The sequence below is a fragment of the Falco naumanni genome, chromosome Z, assembly GCF_017639655.2.
Source record: "Falco naumanni isolate bFalNau1 chromosome Z, bFalNau1.pat, whole genome shotgun sequence".
NCBI lineage: Eukaryota > Metazoa > Chordata > Aves > Falconiformes > Falconidae > Falco > Falco naumanni.
The window spans coordinates 70,749,459-70,766,845 of record NC_054080.1 but is presented as its reverse complement, the minus strand read 5'-3'; positions in this window follow the sequence as shown (position 1 = coordinate 70,766,845).

The window sequence follows — 17,387 nt, the reverse complement described above, 5'->3', positions numbered from 1 at the left end:
CACTCAGATCACCACAGGACCCTCCAGCCTGCAAAGGGGTGAGTGCAGGAGAGGGACAGCAGGTTTATGGCCCCACACTCTTCATCAATCCAGTGTCAAGGAGCCATGAACCATGGTGAGCAGCTGGACCATGGGCATCACTGCGTGTGAGCTGGCACCACCACTTTGTCTTACACCAGTCATCTGTCACATGGTGATGTGAGACCATAGTCTCCACATTTGAAGTTGCCTCCTAAATTAGTTCCAGGCACTATTTAAGTCATTGAGCAAATTAACTCTCTCTTGGTACCCATAGGCACTGGAGCACTGGAGTGAGAGATAGATGCTGAGGTCTGAGACAGCAAATAGGGCTGGAGATTTGACATCCCTGAAACATCACCCAGCAAGATGTACTGGAAGCTGCATCTGTGTTTAGTTCTTCTATGTGAAATTATAGTACTTCTGGGGTGCTAGCAAACAGGAGGGACAACAGAGCTGTGAGGCATCTGTATCCCATAGTTGAGCAAGTATTCTAGACAAAAGATAGGAGAAAATACCTGTCATTTCATGTAACAGCTCTGCAGCTGTGTCAGTGCTCCATGCGGAAGGCAGTACCATTAATACCTGTGAGTGTACCTAAAGTTCAGGAGACAGCAGCTTGTTCCATAGCTGGTGCCTGGTATTTACCAGGGCAATCACTCCCTGTCTGCAGTAAGGGAGCTGGGGGGGTGTATTGCCTGCCTGTGGGCTTTGGAAACTCCCAGGGAACTAGCTCTCAAAAGCTGACCCAAGTACATCAAAGGACACAGGGAGAAGTCTCTGTTCCAGGTCACGGGAAACACACTTTGCAACTGCGGGAGCCGTTTGCTGCTCTGGGCTTTCCTGCACGGGGAGGGAAGGTCTAGTAACATGCATATACAAGGCTAGCATTAGAAATGGAAATTTTCCTTTACAGGTTCCACAGATCGATTTCAATTTACTTCCAGCCAGTTTGCTGGTAGGTCTCAACTACCTGAAAGAGGTAACATGGTACCGAAAATGCTGAGGGTAGAAAGAGCAGACCCTGCCAGATAGAAAAAGCTTCAAAAGGACCAATGTTAAGCAATAAGGATTCTGATAAACAACGATATTTACTATGAAAGAAGTTGGATAATCATCAGTCAAAGCATCCGGTAATCACTGTTTGATCCAACCAGCACCGGTATGTCACCCCACAGGGAAGAGGTGAAGAGAACTGGGTGCATCCCTAATCACTGCTCCTGTCCCAGCGCTCCAGTTCCCTGCCCAGAATCACTGTCTCTCTCCAAAAAGACATGATCCTGTAGGTTCACTCTTTGCTGCAGGGCTTTTCAAAGTCCTGGATCAATTTCCCTTTCTCAGCAGAATCTAAACTATCACAGTCAGCCTTGCCCTTTACTGGAACAGGATTAGTGGCAGTTTCCTCAGGGCAGAAGCACTCCACTGCCTCAGTGTATGTGGTGCTGTGGTACTCTCTTCCCTGCAATACAGCCTTAGCAATCTTTCATGTAAATGAACCTGAGCCAAGCCCATTGTGCTGGGCTTGGGTGCTCGAGAGTGGTATAGTTTACATATTTTATATGCTTGTGTATATGTATATATATATATATGTATATATATATGTTGTACATGAAAGTTATCAGATATGGATATATAGATTGCACCAACTTCTCCTCTGGTTCCTTCATTTGCATGTGTAGTCATAACTCCCAGAAACTTTAGGTGGTTCATGCTAGAGGAGATGGACACAATGAAGATTTACCAGTGCAAATCCAGTCTGCAAGGCTTTGTCTACCGGCTAAGGCTCAGAGTAATTCCTGTACCATGGCTGGCAGTGGATTAGGACAGAAGAGACTTTTTTTGGCTTAACTGCTGTTGCTTAGGGGCAGCATGGTTGTACTTTGACACTTGGCTGCATACAGCTATTTTGCAGGCAAGAGTAGACTCATGGCTGTGGGGGTTCCTCCTCTCTCAGATATTTCTTGAGTTGGTAAAGCTCAGCCCAAGAGAGAGGCATGGCTTGGTGCCAATTTGGCATTCATCAAAGTCTTTTTTTGCCAATGCTTTGTCCCCAGCCTGGCACATTTATGAGGATGAAGCCATGGAGCCCGGCACGAAAGTGACCACCCTACTGGGAACCGCACCACTTGCTGCTGGAAACAGATCCTGGGGATCTGGGTTAGAGAACAGAAATATTAACCATGCTTCCATGTGTGTGTCTGACTGTCTGTATTCCTGACTGCGTTGGTGCCTAGCTTTCTGTCTAATACAGAGCGAGAAAAGAAAAGAGTGGCGTATCTTGTCTTATATAGGAAAGTTAATGCAGCACCTCAATGCCAAGGACAGAAATGAACAAAGCCTGGGAAGGAAAAAGGATTTTCTTTACTGCTGCGTACATTTTTCACATCATAAACATCTTGTGCTACATCAAAGCGCAGTCCTGCAAGCACTGATATGTGTGAATGACTTTATACCCCCAAACAGGCTGTTTGAGGGACTTAAATTTAAAGCGATTAAGATACGGAATTGTACAATCATTGCCAAAATTCCTGCAGCTTTACTGCAGGCAAACTTCACCACTAGGGAGCACCAACAGACAAATATTTTAGGGCTTTTCTGTGTTGATATCAAAGTACAAATACAAAATAAAGAATATATTTAACACTGCCACAATAAATATTTTAAATTGTGATTTTATTAAAAATGCCCACTGAGAAACTAGATGAATCGGGAGTAATGGAGCAAGAGATTTTAATTTATTTGATCACTAGTCAAGGTCTGTAAATTGATACCAATCAAGAGCTCTGCTGATTCACCTCGGCAAATCATGGGTATTTTTTTCTGATTTTCTGTAAGATTGGTAACTTTATCACTATAAAAAAAGACACATACCAGGCACCAAAGGAGTCTTCCTACCAGATAAGAACTTTCCAGGTCAAATCCAAAGTACATTACAAAGCTCAGAGAACAAACAGCTTGTTTTTTATTGTGGCAAATCAGGATCAGAGGCTCCTGACGGTGTTTGGCAGTGCCTCAAAGGCAGACAGAGAAAATTGAGAGCTGTAGCTCAGATCCCAGCCTACATGGCAGAACTGACTGACCAGAGATGGTTGCTAGCAGCTCACCCAGCAATTCTTTAGTTCCTTTTCCTCCTCTTGCCAGAAGCACAACTACATGTGCTCCTTAGCCTCTCCTTCTGTCTGAGTTGGACACAAAACGTCAGCATTGCTGTCACATCTGTGCAGAGTGGGGTGACATTGAGGATGGTGTCAGACTGCTGTGAAACTCTCTGGCCATTCTGATTTTAGCTGTATGCCACATCGGCCAGGGGCATTCCAGCATGTTCCACAAGGACATTCAGGAGCCTTGGGACATTGAAATGAAGGCAAGGCTCAAGTCAACACAACCTTTACTCCAAAATGGTTTTGTGGATACAGACCAAAGTCTATAATAAACCGATCATTAATGTAAGAGTTCACATTCTATCTTTTGCTTCTAACACTAGAAGATGGGATTAGCCTTTATTATCAGTGACTCTGAAGCTACCCAAGTTGCAGCCCTTCCTAGTTTTTATTTTCCCCAACAACCAGGATGTGCAGTCATGACAGTGTCACCCATTTGGGAAGCAGCCCTGGCATACCTCACAGTGATTCCCACAGAACAGAGGAGGTTTGACTGGAGACTAGTCTATAGCCACTCCTCACAGGGGCTCTTCTCTGTGGCTTTAGCCATGACTGCAAGGAAATTATTCAAGCAAACACGCGCATGTGCCATAACTGTCAAAAGACAAGAGATGCAAAGCTCTACAAACCTGACACAATGGATGATAGCACACTGAGTACTCTTACAAAAACCTTTTTGGTTATTGTATGGAAACAAAACTGCATTCATCTAGCCTGCCATGGTAGCCCATTTCTCGTTGGATTAAGGTTCTCTCCTTCCTCAATGGCATGGTATTTCATATCTTGTGATCCCCAATAGTCATATCACTGCAGTGAATGTGGTCTACATATCAAGAAAAGGTGTAACTGAATTCAGTAGGAAAGCAATGCATTGTTCATTGCAATGACATTTAAGGTGACATTCCTGACCCAGAGGGATGGCTTATATGCCATGCTGCTGCTGGCCTGGCCAGGGACGCTGATCCCCAGCTGGGGATTCCTTAGTCCAGCTGCCCAATGTGTGTTTGAGGGCAACGGGGATGGAAGCAGAAGTGGAGCATCTGTGATGAAATTGAACCAAGAACAGTACACACCTGAGTTATGCTTGATATGCTCTGCAAAGCTGGATAGGAGAAACCATACAGAGGATGAAAGTCTTGAGGGTTGCTGAACATTGTATGGGCTGTACAATGCAGTACAGAAATAATGCCCTATGCAGGTAAAAGCTGCTTCCCCCTTAGTAGCAGAACAATTATCCTAAATATTGCATCTTAGAGAATCGGTTTCTGACCTCCCTTTATAGTCATACCATCCATCCAAAGTCTGGCTCTCCAAGATGCTTTGCAAGCCACATGCTCAGTGGGGCAGCCAAAATTTGTTGGGGGGGCAGCGGTGTGTGAAAAGGTCCCCAAGCTGTAAGGGGTCCTAAGTTCTCTGCTACAGCTCTGCCATGCTTTGACCTAAACATCAAAACTGAGCAGATCTAAACATCAAACCGTGGCTCTTGTCAGCTGAGATGCAAATGCTTGACATCAGGGCTCATGAAACCCATCAGTCTGGAAAGCTCTTCCTCTGGCTGGTACATACACGACCCAGGCTCTCTGCCTTTTCATTGCAGGGCAATGCTGACTACTAAAGAGCTGAAGATCAGCCTCAGCTTTCCACAGGATCATCTACATCCCACAGGACTGCTTGCCCTGCAAGACCCTAGAGCCAGCAAACACAGCTTCAACAAACCAGGGAGCAAATTGCGAGGTGCATGTGCAAGCTAGCTTCCCTCTGCTCATTTGGAGTCATGTTCTGAAATATCCATGCATGCACTAACACACCTGCTTGCAGCTGCACCATCAGCTACTGGCATCTGCTAACAGTCAGCCTTCTCCAAAGGAAGCATTGGATGAATCCTACTGCACCTTTTCAAGGACAAGGACTCCCCTTTCCTGCAGCTATCCCCAGTGGGAAGCAGGGAGATGGGCTCAGCCCTCCCTGCCAAAGTTTTTGGCTTGCGTAGGCCACCCTATGCCCCCATCCCGTTAGCAGCAGCAGCAGCATTAGGAGCTGGCCCTGGAAGCAGGCAGTGCTCCGAGACATGAGCTACAGCAGGACAGTGATGTTTGCTCAGGCTTTGGCCCTGCTGAGCCTGCATTTCAGGAAAGGCACAGGAGAACACGAGGCAGCCTTGACCTAGTGCTAACAAACTCAGTCACAACTGCATCACTGTAAAACGGTTTCAACACCATTCAGCTCATCCGAGATATTTTTGTTCTGTGCTGGTGTGAGTGGGAAATGTTGAACTTCAATGTGTGTGTGGTGATTGACAGGCTCACAAGGGGATTCAAAGATATCCCGCTATCTACCTGAGACATCTTTTAAAACCAAGCTTACCATAGTCAATCCTTTTTTAGAGACTTAATGAGTTTAATGATCTTCCCGGTAGGCCAATGTCTACTTTACAAAAATAAACCCCAAGGACAGAGAGTGAATTCAGGTAGCTTTCAGCCCCAGCCCTGCTGAAGATGAAAGATGAGTTATGGTGTACCTGTTCTGCAGATAAACAGGAGACCTGAGGCACTTCTGTAATTATGCATGTGCTCTCTGGAAGCGGTGGCTATTTTCATAACACAGCCCAATAAAGGAAACGTGAGAGGCATCTGTGCTTTGTTTATAGCTCCATTAGCCTTTCTTGAACTGTAAATTACTTGGCAGTGGCTGAGACAAAAGGGAAAGACAGGGCTGGATTCCAAATGAAAAGTTTGAAGTTCACAGCTAATTCAGGTCTTTCAGATTTTACTGCCTACAGTTAGTCCTTTTGAATAGTTACTCCATAAATATAAAACTCATTAGTGGAAATTGACACATTTAGTACAAGTTTAATTGTAGAACAGACTATTGTAAAATATATTTTTTAATATATAAGTGCTTTACAATATTTCAGCTATGACCATTTTCCATGGCAGTCTTCACCCTGTCTCCTTACTCTTCATTAGTCAGTGAAAAGAAAAGAGAATAGACAAATGGGTTTGGGGTCTGCCTAGCACACTTGAAATTTTCAGAGTGAGGGGAGTTAGGAACAATAAATTGTACTTTTCTCCCATTTCCAGCCCCCTGGTTTAACCACAATGACAACACTAGGCGAACATAAAGGCACAGCCTGTGAGGGCTAGCAGCAGGAAGCACAGTGCTGTAATGACATCTGGAGCATTAACAGTAGCATAGTTGTGAGTAATTGCATTAATTGCCTTTAATTACACTCTGTGACCTGAAACAGCCTGCTTCCAAGAAACATGACACACTACCAATCATGACAGATTTAGAAAGTAACTTGAACAAGTATATGGTTAGATCTTTCTAATCAGAGCCACAGCTGGAATGACAGATGTGTGCATGCTTATTTGTGTGGCTATTTTACAGGTCACCACAATAGAAGCAGAGGAACAAGCAGCAGGTCCTTCTTCACATGGGAAATCCTATACAAAGTATTCCCAGAAAAAAGGCAAAACTGGCAATGGTGCTTTGCTTTCCTTTCCCTGGAACTAAACAGCACCTCTGTCTTCTGCCATTAGTGCCCCTGCCCCTATAGAAAAGCTTTAGAGAGGGCACGTTACACCACAGTTTCTGCTGGATGGTAACATCTGTGCCATGGGCATGATGGTAGTTGTTAACTTTCCACAAATCCTGAAAGGAATTTTGTCTTAAAGTCAGCTCTGTCCCCTTTTTAGTTACAGTTCTGCAAACGTGATACATGTATGTATTTTTGTGATGTGGCAATTCTGTGCAATGCCGGACAGAATTTACTGATGAAATGCAAAAGTCAGTGGAGGAGTTTCATTAGAAAGGTATGCTCTCAGCTCTCCACCCAAGCTTTGGGATGGACCTAAACTCGCGGTCCAGCATCCTGGCAGCAAAGCTAGGAGCTATGGATGTAGATTTGCCTAACAATGTTTTGCAAGTGCACACGTGCCTCTCTGGCGAGCAGGCAGGCTCCTGAGATGGCTTTGCTGACAGAGCCGAGATGACTGTTTCTCTGTCACTCCCCTTGTCCTACAGTGGGACGGAGTTGGTGGCGTTGCCATGCCATCTTTACATCGCTCACCTGCAATTATGGGAGCTGTGCTCTTCTCCATGACTCAGAATGTTTTATTCATGATCCATTTATGATAAGACAAAGCACAGGGGACTCTGATGATACTGAAACTCCTTTGCATGCTAATGGTTAGGTTTTTAGCTGTGGGTCTCTAATTCTCAAGCCTTATGCTGACATTTGTGTGTCTGCAGGAAAGTTGCAGGCCAAACTTACTGCATGTGCATTTACCTGCATGTGACCTGCATGCATGACTCCTTGAATACCTATGTGAAGATGGGAGAAAAATGACACACTATGTCACACGGCTCAGGCAGTCATTCTGCGAGACACCTTCCTCCTCACCCTTCCCATCTAGCTCCTTCAACGTACGTGAGGAGACCCTCAGGCTGACACAACTCCCAGCTTGGCCACATCTGGCAGGCTTAACCTCCTGAGCTGCACTGTAAATCCCTGCATATCCAGGAAAATAAAGGGGGAATCTCCATTATGCCTGCATGATCTGCTCACACTGCTAAGTCCTCTGTAGCAGACATGGGTGGAAACTCACACAGTTAGACTGATGAAGAGGGAAAACCATCTCCTTCCTTGCTCCCCGTTCTGGGTGTCCATGCAGTCAGTCTGTGTCCCTTTCCCTCCCCTGTCAGTAGGTCCTCACTGAGCAATTTTTGAGTTTATGATCTTCAGCTTTACCTGTATTAATACATTTTTAAGCATTCAAGAGGTAGATACAGTAGGTCATACTGTGGTGTTGTTGTAAGTCTACCTGTCATACAACATTTTTTTTTCTTAAAAATGCACTGTAGAAAGCACATGTACCTACTTACCTATCAAGGAACCTGATGGCTATGCGCAATGGCCAACAAACACAACAGTCAACTGACAGCTCTACCAGGGTCCACATTATTCTTCTGACCTCCTGCTTTGCAAGCAGGAGGCAAATAAAAGAACTTCAAATTCCCTAAGCCACCATTTAAAAGTACCTGAGATCTTGGCTTTCCAATAGGCTTTAAAAACAACAAAATCGCTCTGGAAACCAGCAATGAATCTCTGACTCCCTCAAACTTCCTTGAAAATCCCAGCTTAAGGTCTTGCTCCTGTTCTTATTGAAGTAATTAAATTAATGAAATTCAAGATATGGCAGCAGAGGAAAGGGTAGTTCAGACAACCAAACACAAGGAATTTAGGAACTAGAAATTACAACACCCAGTCCCATGGCTTCTTTTCTATGGACTACGCCAAGTCATTTGCTTTTTCTTGCCCTTTTCCTTATCTATTTTTAGACTCGGGTTTATTCACCTATTTAAAAAAAGATCTGTTTACTTCTAAATCCACTACACAAGCTTCAAGTTACTAATTTTCTTGGATAAAGATGTCGCTGACAACCAGCTCTGTCTCTCATCACATGCTGCAGCACAGCCAAGTGCAGCCAGGACTCCCTCCTCTGCTGCCTGCCAGCTGCATGAGCTCACACTGCAGAGAGAAGACAGTTAGGTAGAAGGGGGGAATGTTCCAGAAGGGTTTTTGTTCTGTACATGTGAGCCACAAGAATGCAGGATGCAAGGAGGATGCTGATGGAAGAAGCTGTTGAAGATGCAAGCCTATGTTGCCCTCTGGCATTTAACCCCACAGGAAGGAGGTTTCACGACTAACGCAGCACACCTGGGCCCCAGGTGCATCAACATTGCTAACTGTGGGCATTTTGAGGCTTGCTTTCCCACCCACACTTTCTCCACACTCATCCTGTTCCCAGTGCTTGGGCACAGACAGCTCTGGCTCCCAGCTTCTGTATTATGTTCCCAGTGTGTAACCACCCCAGCTGTGACACTCATCTTTGCTTGTCCAGTTTATGGTGCAGCAGTGACCTGTTGCCAGTTCCTCCACCGGTCCCATTCTCTCCCTCTCTCCCTCCTTCCGTCCATCCAGTCACCTATCCTGTTTGCACAGAGGCTTGGAAGCCCCCTAGGCTGCTGGTTATGGCTCCTCCTCCACAAGCTGCTCCAGACTGCCATTAAATCCTTCTCTGCTGAGGGACCAAAAGCTGCTCCACAGCGAGCCAGTGTGGCATGTATTTCTTCTGGTAACTATGAAAGGGATATTCCAGAATCATGATTTTGGGTATAAAATTTCCCATTTTGATGTTTGAAGTTGTCTTGGTGAAAGAACCTGGAATGAGCTGAACACTTAGTGCAGCATCAGCATAATGCAGTTGCCAGGCCCACAGTACATTACATGAACACTTGCTGAACACCACCTTTGCCCTGTAAAGATACTCCTAAGGAGAGGTTTTTCAGTACAGCTAATGATGGCAAGCCTTGTGAGGAAAGAACTGTATCACTGCAGTAATTTAGCCCAAGGGAACTTGTAGAAATAAATTAAGCAACATGTATCAGAGATTTGCCTTCTTTTTTCGGCTATTCACCCCAGCCAAGAAGGTAATGCAAAGTATCTTTCATTTCATTAAAGGCAATTTAAGTCATTAATGTCCAGCTGACACTGTAGTGTTAATTCTGCTCTGCAGAGGTAAGAAAATGGCCAGTGACCTGAATTTTTTAAGCTGCACAAAAACAGCACGGAACAATTACAATGCTACAACCATGGTTAGCTCCATCTCTAGGTATAAACAGGCTATTCCCTCAGAAAAAAATCAGAAAAGGTCAAACTTAAAAACAAGGTCATAAGCAGAACACTGGAAAGACAGTAAAGTACTCTTCATTCTGAAATTCTTTTGGTATTTTATGATTCTAGTGGCTGGAGCTTTTTTTAATAAAAAAAAATTCAGAGCAAGTCAGGTGAGAAACTTCTCTTAGATGAAGTGTCAGACAGACTCAATGGGTGTAAGCGAAGGTGAGAATGAAGAGGAGGGATTAGTTCAGTGACTAGAGCTGGAAGTTTGGAGGAAAAGAGACAGCAAAGAGGAAGACGTCTGTATGATCAAGCCCGTGAAGGATTTTCAACTGTTTTTGTACTAGATACCTAAATATATAAAAAAAAATAGTGTTTTGGTATCACCACATTGACTCAACTCCATTTTTCTTATGAATGAGCAAGGTGAGATTCAGCTTCACTGACAGAAATTCAGGGGTTCTTTTTGATGATCACAAACATCTTGTGGAAGAATTAGAACAGTTGAAGAAAAGAAGGATACATTGCCTAAAAAACCCACCAATTACTTAACCAGAGTGTGTACTATCTAATTAGATGTGATCCAGCTGGCATCTCATAGCAGCTGTACATAAAAACTTCCCATTTCTAGAATCCTCACAATCTGACTAAAAGGAAAGGTAATGTGATCCAGCGGCAGTTTTTAGAGTTACTAAATTAAATAAAGTAAAATAGTACCAAAACTATACACGGTGAATTTCTAGTGAAGGGGTTAAGGCCCTGAGACCAAGGAAGATGTTGTAAATAATTTAGATGCTTAGTTGAAAAAATAGGCTCTGGATGGTTGAAAAATAAGGGATAGGGGTAAGATAAGGAGACAGCTGGATGATCCCATGGTAGACAACTCAATCTTGAAAAGGGATACACAGAATCACAGAAATAAGCAAGTTACAAGAGAGTGGCAACAATTGCCTCGAATATGGTCTACTGATCCCAGCCTTGAGTTTATGCAGAAGTACAGGTCAAGCAGCAGGTGTAGCGAAGAGGACTACAAGCCTTCATCTCAAGACCCCCATGACCACCCAAAGACCACTAGGGAAGACAACTATGCATGGGGACCATACATTTGCATATATTAATGGATTCCAGGAAATCTCATGTATAGGTAAATGGAAATCACATGAATATGTGTAACTTTACGGTATATAGTCTCTAAAAGTTTGCCAGATTGTTGGAGCACTTATGGTGGAGCTATCCCCAGTGCTGCCCCAGTGCTACAATAAAGAATAGCTTACTTCATAACAGTCTGCTGTTATTGAGTTTAATTCTCTCGAACTCCTTACCCAGCTGCATCTAGGCTTCCCACTTCGGCAAGGTTAGAAAGCAAGCGGGTTTGGATGCTGCCAATCTTTGTATCAGAAGGGCACATTCAGCTACAGGTGAAGCAGCAGTGCTGTTCAACAGGGAGCGTGTTTCCTCAAGAGAAATCACAACTTACCTAATACAATTATTGCCTCATGTATACGTGCATGCACGTGTGTTCATTATAGCCAGGTGTACTATTTTCTGCCTAACACAAGGTAAGAATGCTGAAGATTAGTGCTACTAAAATATTGATTTATTTTTTTAAACACCTCTTGAAGCCTAATAGCACTATTCACTTGAGATTCAAATTCACAAACACAAGCAATAACTGATCTTTTTCAAGTCTTCAGTGTGGATAACCATGAAAACTAGATCTGTATTAGTTAAGTTACACCTGAGCCTTACTATTTGCATTCAGGTGAGTGATTTGCAGGTGTGCCATCACCCTTGTAAGGGGAAGCAACCACTGCCATTTAATGCCTCAGTGTTCAGTGCTAAGTCCAGGGCTAACATATGTTGAGATTGTATATGGATCAGTATTGCAGTAAGAATTACACATTTTATAGTTCACGACAATATAACGCACAACACTGCTGAATCAAACAGCAGAGACTTACAAAATGAGTTACGCCACCCTTAACAGTGGCTGGTACTGGAAATAATACACTGACCACTTGCAGAGCAACAGTTAGGGACTTCAGGACAAAACAGGCACATCTGGCATCATATGTGTTTGGCTTGCAAGACAGGATTTTACAGGTTTCTAAGCTGCTGTAAAGTGCTCATCAAGTCTTGAATTGTTCAAAGTACCACACAAACACATTTGAATGTTTGGCTGGTGGCACTTGGGTAAACTGTCCCTGCAGCCTTACAGCTGGCCACATTGCACATTCATGGTTTTCTAAGAACCCATTTTCATCTGATTTGGTCCTTGAGCAACAATATGAAACAAACTATCAGAGACTGATGCACCCCAGATCCTCTAAATCCTATCAAACTTCACTGTGTTTAGGTTTTACAAGCACATTTTCAGGCACAGAGAGGATTGGGAAGGCGGGAGGACACTGTCCTAACAGCGGATATTTTCTTGTCCCCCTCCCCACCAAAAAAGCCCATGCTAGACTTTCGGGTTTGAAAACAGAAGGATCAGTAGAGGTGCCTGGGTATAGCTTAATTCACAGCCACTGCAAAATTCCTGTAAACCCCCTAATACCAGTGCAACATTCTTTGCGTGGGATTTGCAGGTTAGCCTGCGTGGCAATATTTTTAACCATTAATGATTCCCAGGGGGCTGGATTCAGTGTGATTAAACACAAATGAGACACATGGATAGATGAGAGCCATGCAATAAGCTGTATATATGTTGCTTTAGTAATTGCAGCAGGACTGCACTTACTACATATAGCTATATATAGATATATAGCAACCAAGAGCCGAATCCTTAAAAGCTGAGAATTATCCAAGCCCCAGGTCTGGTCTGAAGAGAGAGCTCATTTCAGAGTCAGATGTCTCTCCTGAATTTCCTGAAAATTCTTTTTTCTTTCATCAATATGCAAACACACTCAGAATTACACAGTTTGTCACCTTCAAAGCAACAGGATTATGTAGCTTGCAGACAGTGTTTTAAAGAAAGTATTCTACCTGCCACTTGGACACATATCTGCAACACAGAGGGACCTGGATGTGTTATGGAGCCATGGATATATCCTGACATGCCCAGGAACTATCAGAGAGGTGGTACCCATACAGGAGACCCAGCTGCACCTTTGAAGGCAAACTTTGAGATACAACAAAGAAATGGAAAAGCCATCTTCATCTATCAAAATAATGCAGTTAATGAACCTCAAATAGCACAGCTTAGCCACAACAGACAGACAAAGAAAAAGCTGTTTAAGAACAGCTTGAAGGTATAGAAACTGACTGTCATACTGTAGTTTAAAATGGAATCATTTGCGACACCATGTAGTGGGGGCTGCTTTCCCCAGTGGATAGGAAGGCTGTTTCTGCTAAACTATGGGCAGCTGGGCACGTGCCGGACCCCAAGCCTCCTACCACTGCTGTTCCTGGCTGCCTGCAAAATCCACAGAGAAGCTCCAGTTCCCAAGGCTTTACACTTTTGCCAAAAGAATATGAAGTGCTAGCGAATTAGAGCACCAATATCTTACCCTCACTTTGCAGAGGTATAAATGTCAGGGAAGCTCCAAGGTAGTGAAGCAAATAAACTGAAAGCAGGCAAGATAAAGCAAAACTTAGGCACATTCTTACACCAGGAATGCTGTAAGAGGCAAGCACAAGGCAATACCATGATACAAGATGGCACCTGACTCCCAGATATCTCCACATATGCAAATGAATGTAACACAGATAGGGAAAATCAACATCTGGTTTTACTCAGGAAGGAGAAGGGTTTTCTGTTTGTCAGTGTGCTCTGAACCACCCATCACAACGATTTTGTGCAGCAATTCAAGAAAAGATGCATGGGAAACAACAGGAGACAAATATATTTTGTGTTCTTTTCTACTTTACTCTTCTGAAACCACCCATCCCTTTATTAGCACAAAAATAGCAACAGAAAGGTCCCCAAACTGTTTTGTTCCCATCCATCTTGTCCAGTTATTAGGGAGTATGGACATGAATCAAGATACTCTGTTTTCCACATGTCTGCTGGTATTTAAGTGCTCTATGCAACATAAAAGAGCCCCAGCAGAAGAGAATGGAAGAGCTGCAGATAAGCCAGCTCATGAACCTGTTCCTGGGGAGCTGCCTGAGACTGGAGCCCAGGACTCCCACACTGACAAAATACTTAGCTAATTTGATAGAGATTAGCAATTTTGTGTTGAAAAACTGTGTTTCCAGAAGCTAACTTCAAAAAGGAAAAAAAACCGAACAACCCACAACAAAAAACCCATAGGTAAGCTTGTAAAATAACAGAACACCAGACAATTCCTCTTTGGAGGAGGTCACCTCTCTCCCCTCTAAGTGCATACTGGTAGACAAGGGCTCACAAGTATGAACATACGATGTTTGTTTACAGGGCAGAATCAGTTTCTTTTTTTCACAGAGGATAAAAATATATAGATTTACAGACAAATCTTTTTAAACAGTTTGGTTCAACTTCCAAAGAAATTGACAAAGTTCTTACAATTCAGAGTCATAAATTCTCAGCGCATCAAAATAGCACTCAGATTGATGACAAATGGGTGAAGGGGGAATGTCAAACAATCCAAGGAACTGATAAGTCTAAAAGAAAACAGGCAGAACACAGAGGTACTAACGTTGAAGAGTCTAAAAGAACACAGATACAGTGACGCTGAAAAGTCAGTTTTTGGAGCTAGGGTAAGAAAGTTGCAGACTTTTTGCCAACCCAAACTACCTGAAAGGAACATATCCTTATTATAATAGTAGAAGTAACTCCCCTTGAAGCAGAAACTTTGAGCAGGTGCCCACCCACCCCCAGCCCCCCCAGCTCTGGAGCACGCATATTGTATATATTATGTAAAGTTATAGCCAGTCATGTTGGTCAACTAATTTCTCTGTTTGTTGAACTGTATATAAACCTCCTAAACCCAGGAAAAGCTGTGCTATCTTTGTTGATTTACCACCTAGCACCCATGTCTGCACAGACATGTAATAAATAAATACCTTGACTCCGTGTGTTAATCGGCTTAGCACACCAGGTGGAGAATGCTGATTTTGGGACAACATGACCATTAGTGCTACAATATTTACCACTTGCTTTGAAGTAAAAGGGAACTTTTGCAGACCTGTAAATAAATCCTGTTTATCCTTATTTAAAAACTATTTCTGAGCATGCACTGGGTCCCACAGGACACAGGAGACCAAGAGTTTCCACTGATACTTTGCTCCCACAAGGTTCCAGTAAACCACTTCTTCCACTCACCTGATCCAATCGATGCAGCAAAGGTCATGCAATGCTGCAGGACACTGGCATTAAACACCACTGGTTAACAGTATCAGGTTTTTGGTTTTTTTTGTCCACAAAGCCCAAGAAAGAGGAAAAAAGCTCCCTGCAGCAGTAGCAAGTCAAGCATTTGGTTTGATACGAAAAGTGAGACATTCTGGTCCAATTCTCTATTCTTCTGCACAATGCTATGGGACTAAAAGTTACTAAAAAATTGTCAGCTTAATTCTCCAAGCTATTTATTTCAATATTCTAGAAGATCAAAGGCAAATAATAATAATTAAAAAAATAGCAGGAGGTTCACTGGATAATTAATTTAGTAACAGATATATATATATAAGTTCTTACATCATTTAATTGGTCTTTTTCAAGGTCCTTTTTTACTCTAAGACAACAAAGGTCCTTTGTTATTCTAGAAGTTCTATTTATTTAATCCAAAATCTAATCTTAGCTGCACAAAGAGAATATCAGGGGGAAAGCTCCTCAGAGCTCTACTATACTAAACATTATGATGACAGGGGAATTAACATACTTTACACTTACTTTTTAACTGCAGCCTTTGCACAACTGACACCTCGAATGTACAGAAAGAGCAGCCCTGAAAATTGAAAAGCAACTTCATAGTAAATTGTTGATTTACATTTCTTTTTGTCAAGACCTTTTAGAAAACTCTAATTTAGGACTCAGGCTTTATTAAAAAGAAAGCAGAGGGAAGATAACAAATATTGAGAGCAGGAGCAGCCATATTTACTCCCTTCACCAGCTAGGTAGCTAGAGGAAAGGTGGGATTGCATTTGCTTTCGTCTGCTCCTGTTTCTGGTTTTAGATCACCAGTTTGCCACATTCAGGCTAAATTGCAGCCAAATTCTCTAAAACCAGAACCATTTAGCTGAAACACTAGAAAGCTAAGATCCTACCTGATGTGCTTTCTTCAGAGTGGTGAGGTAGTGCAGGACACCAGCTCTTTAACACATTATTGCCAATAAAACCCAAAGCCTAAATTTCTTGTATCTTATAGGTGCTCCATGATGTCTGAGTGGGTGGTCCATGCTCATCTTCTGCGGTAAATGCAAGGAGCCTTTGTTGTCACTACAAAAGCAAGTGTACTTCCAGCACTAGTTGGCTGTGCGTGATACAAAAGCCACCATTAGTTTTCACTAGCCTTGAGATACACCAGCTTTGCCTTGCTGCCTTCCGAAGAGGAGGCAGCTAATTTCCCCAGCCGTTCCCTCACTTTCAGCTTTGATTTTGCTATATGCAAACCAAAATCCCACATTGTTCAGACTGTGTAGTCAGTGCTTATGGTGGTGCTGTTTGATTTAGCCAGCAGCTTTTTGAAAGAAGTTCCCCCTCCCTTCTCTGTTACATGCAGACTGATCATGCACACGTACAAGAAGGTTCAGCCGAGTTTAGCTTGCACACTGAACTGTTCTAGTAAGGAGAATACAGATTACCTGATTTTCTTGCAGAATACATTGTCTGCACAAACAGATGTACAGAGTAATAATCCTCACATGACAAAAAAGCACCTGATCTGACCATACTAGAGCTTTAGTAATGCAGTAATTCAAGCAGACGACAAACTTGTCTCTAAATGGTTTGATTAATTGGAGCACTGCTATTTTGTGCAAGTCTATGAATCATGGGCATGATTACCTATTTGTGTTACTATGTAGTTAATCATCCCAAAGCATTCAATGTGGAAGCTTGCTTTTCATCTGGAAAAGGCTATTGAGGTGTTTGTTTCATAGAACAGGGAGCATGAAGGCACAATAGCTTGTTAGATTGGACTATGGAGACAAGGCATGCAGGTCAGCTTGATACTAGGGCCTGTGACAAGCTGTGTCTACAGTTAATGAAGCACTCCTGGCTCTCCACTCTGCTGTGAATTATATGTGCACATCTTTAGCCCACAAAAATAGTTACACAAGTGCATGGTGGTTGAATAGCCAGGAAGTCCTATAAAATCAGTACATCAAATAGATGAATGAAGGCATAGCAGGATCTTTTCCTCCAAGATAATGTTTTCGGCATCTGATAATTCTGTCTAGCCAAGGGTATTAGGAAGGATTAAATATGTAAATAGATGAACCTGAATTATTCTGTGATCCTATGATAACAAATCTGTGGGGTGCTCAAGGGTGAGCTATCCAAGCAGAGCTTACCTTCACAGCCATATAACATGAATTAACTTTTTTCCTATTCATCATCAGACAAGTGCTATCAGATTTTGATTTGTGTGAAAGATTACACTTTA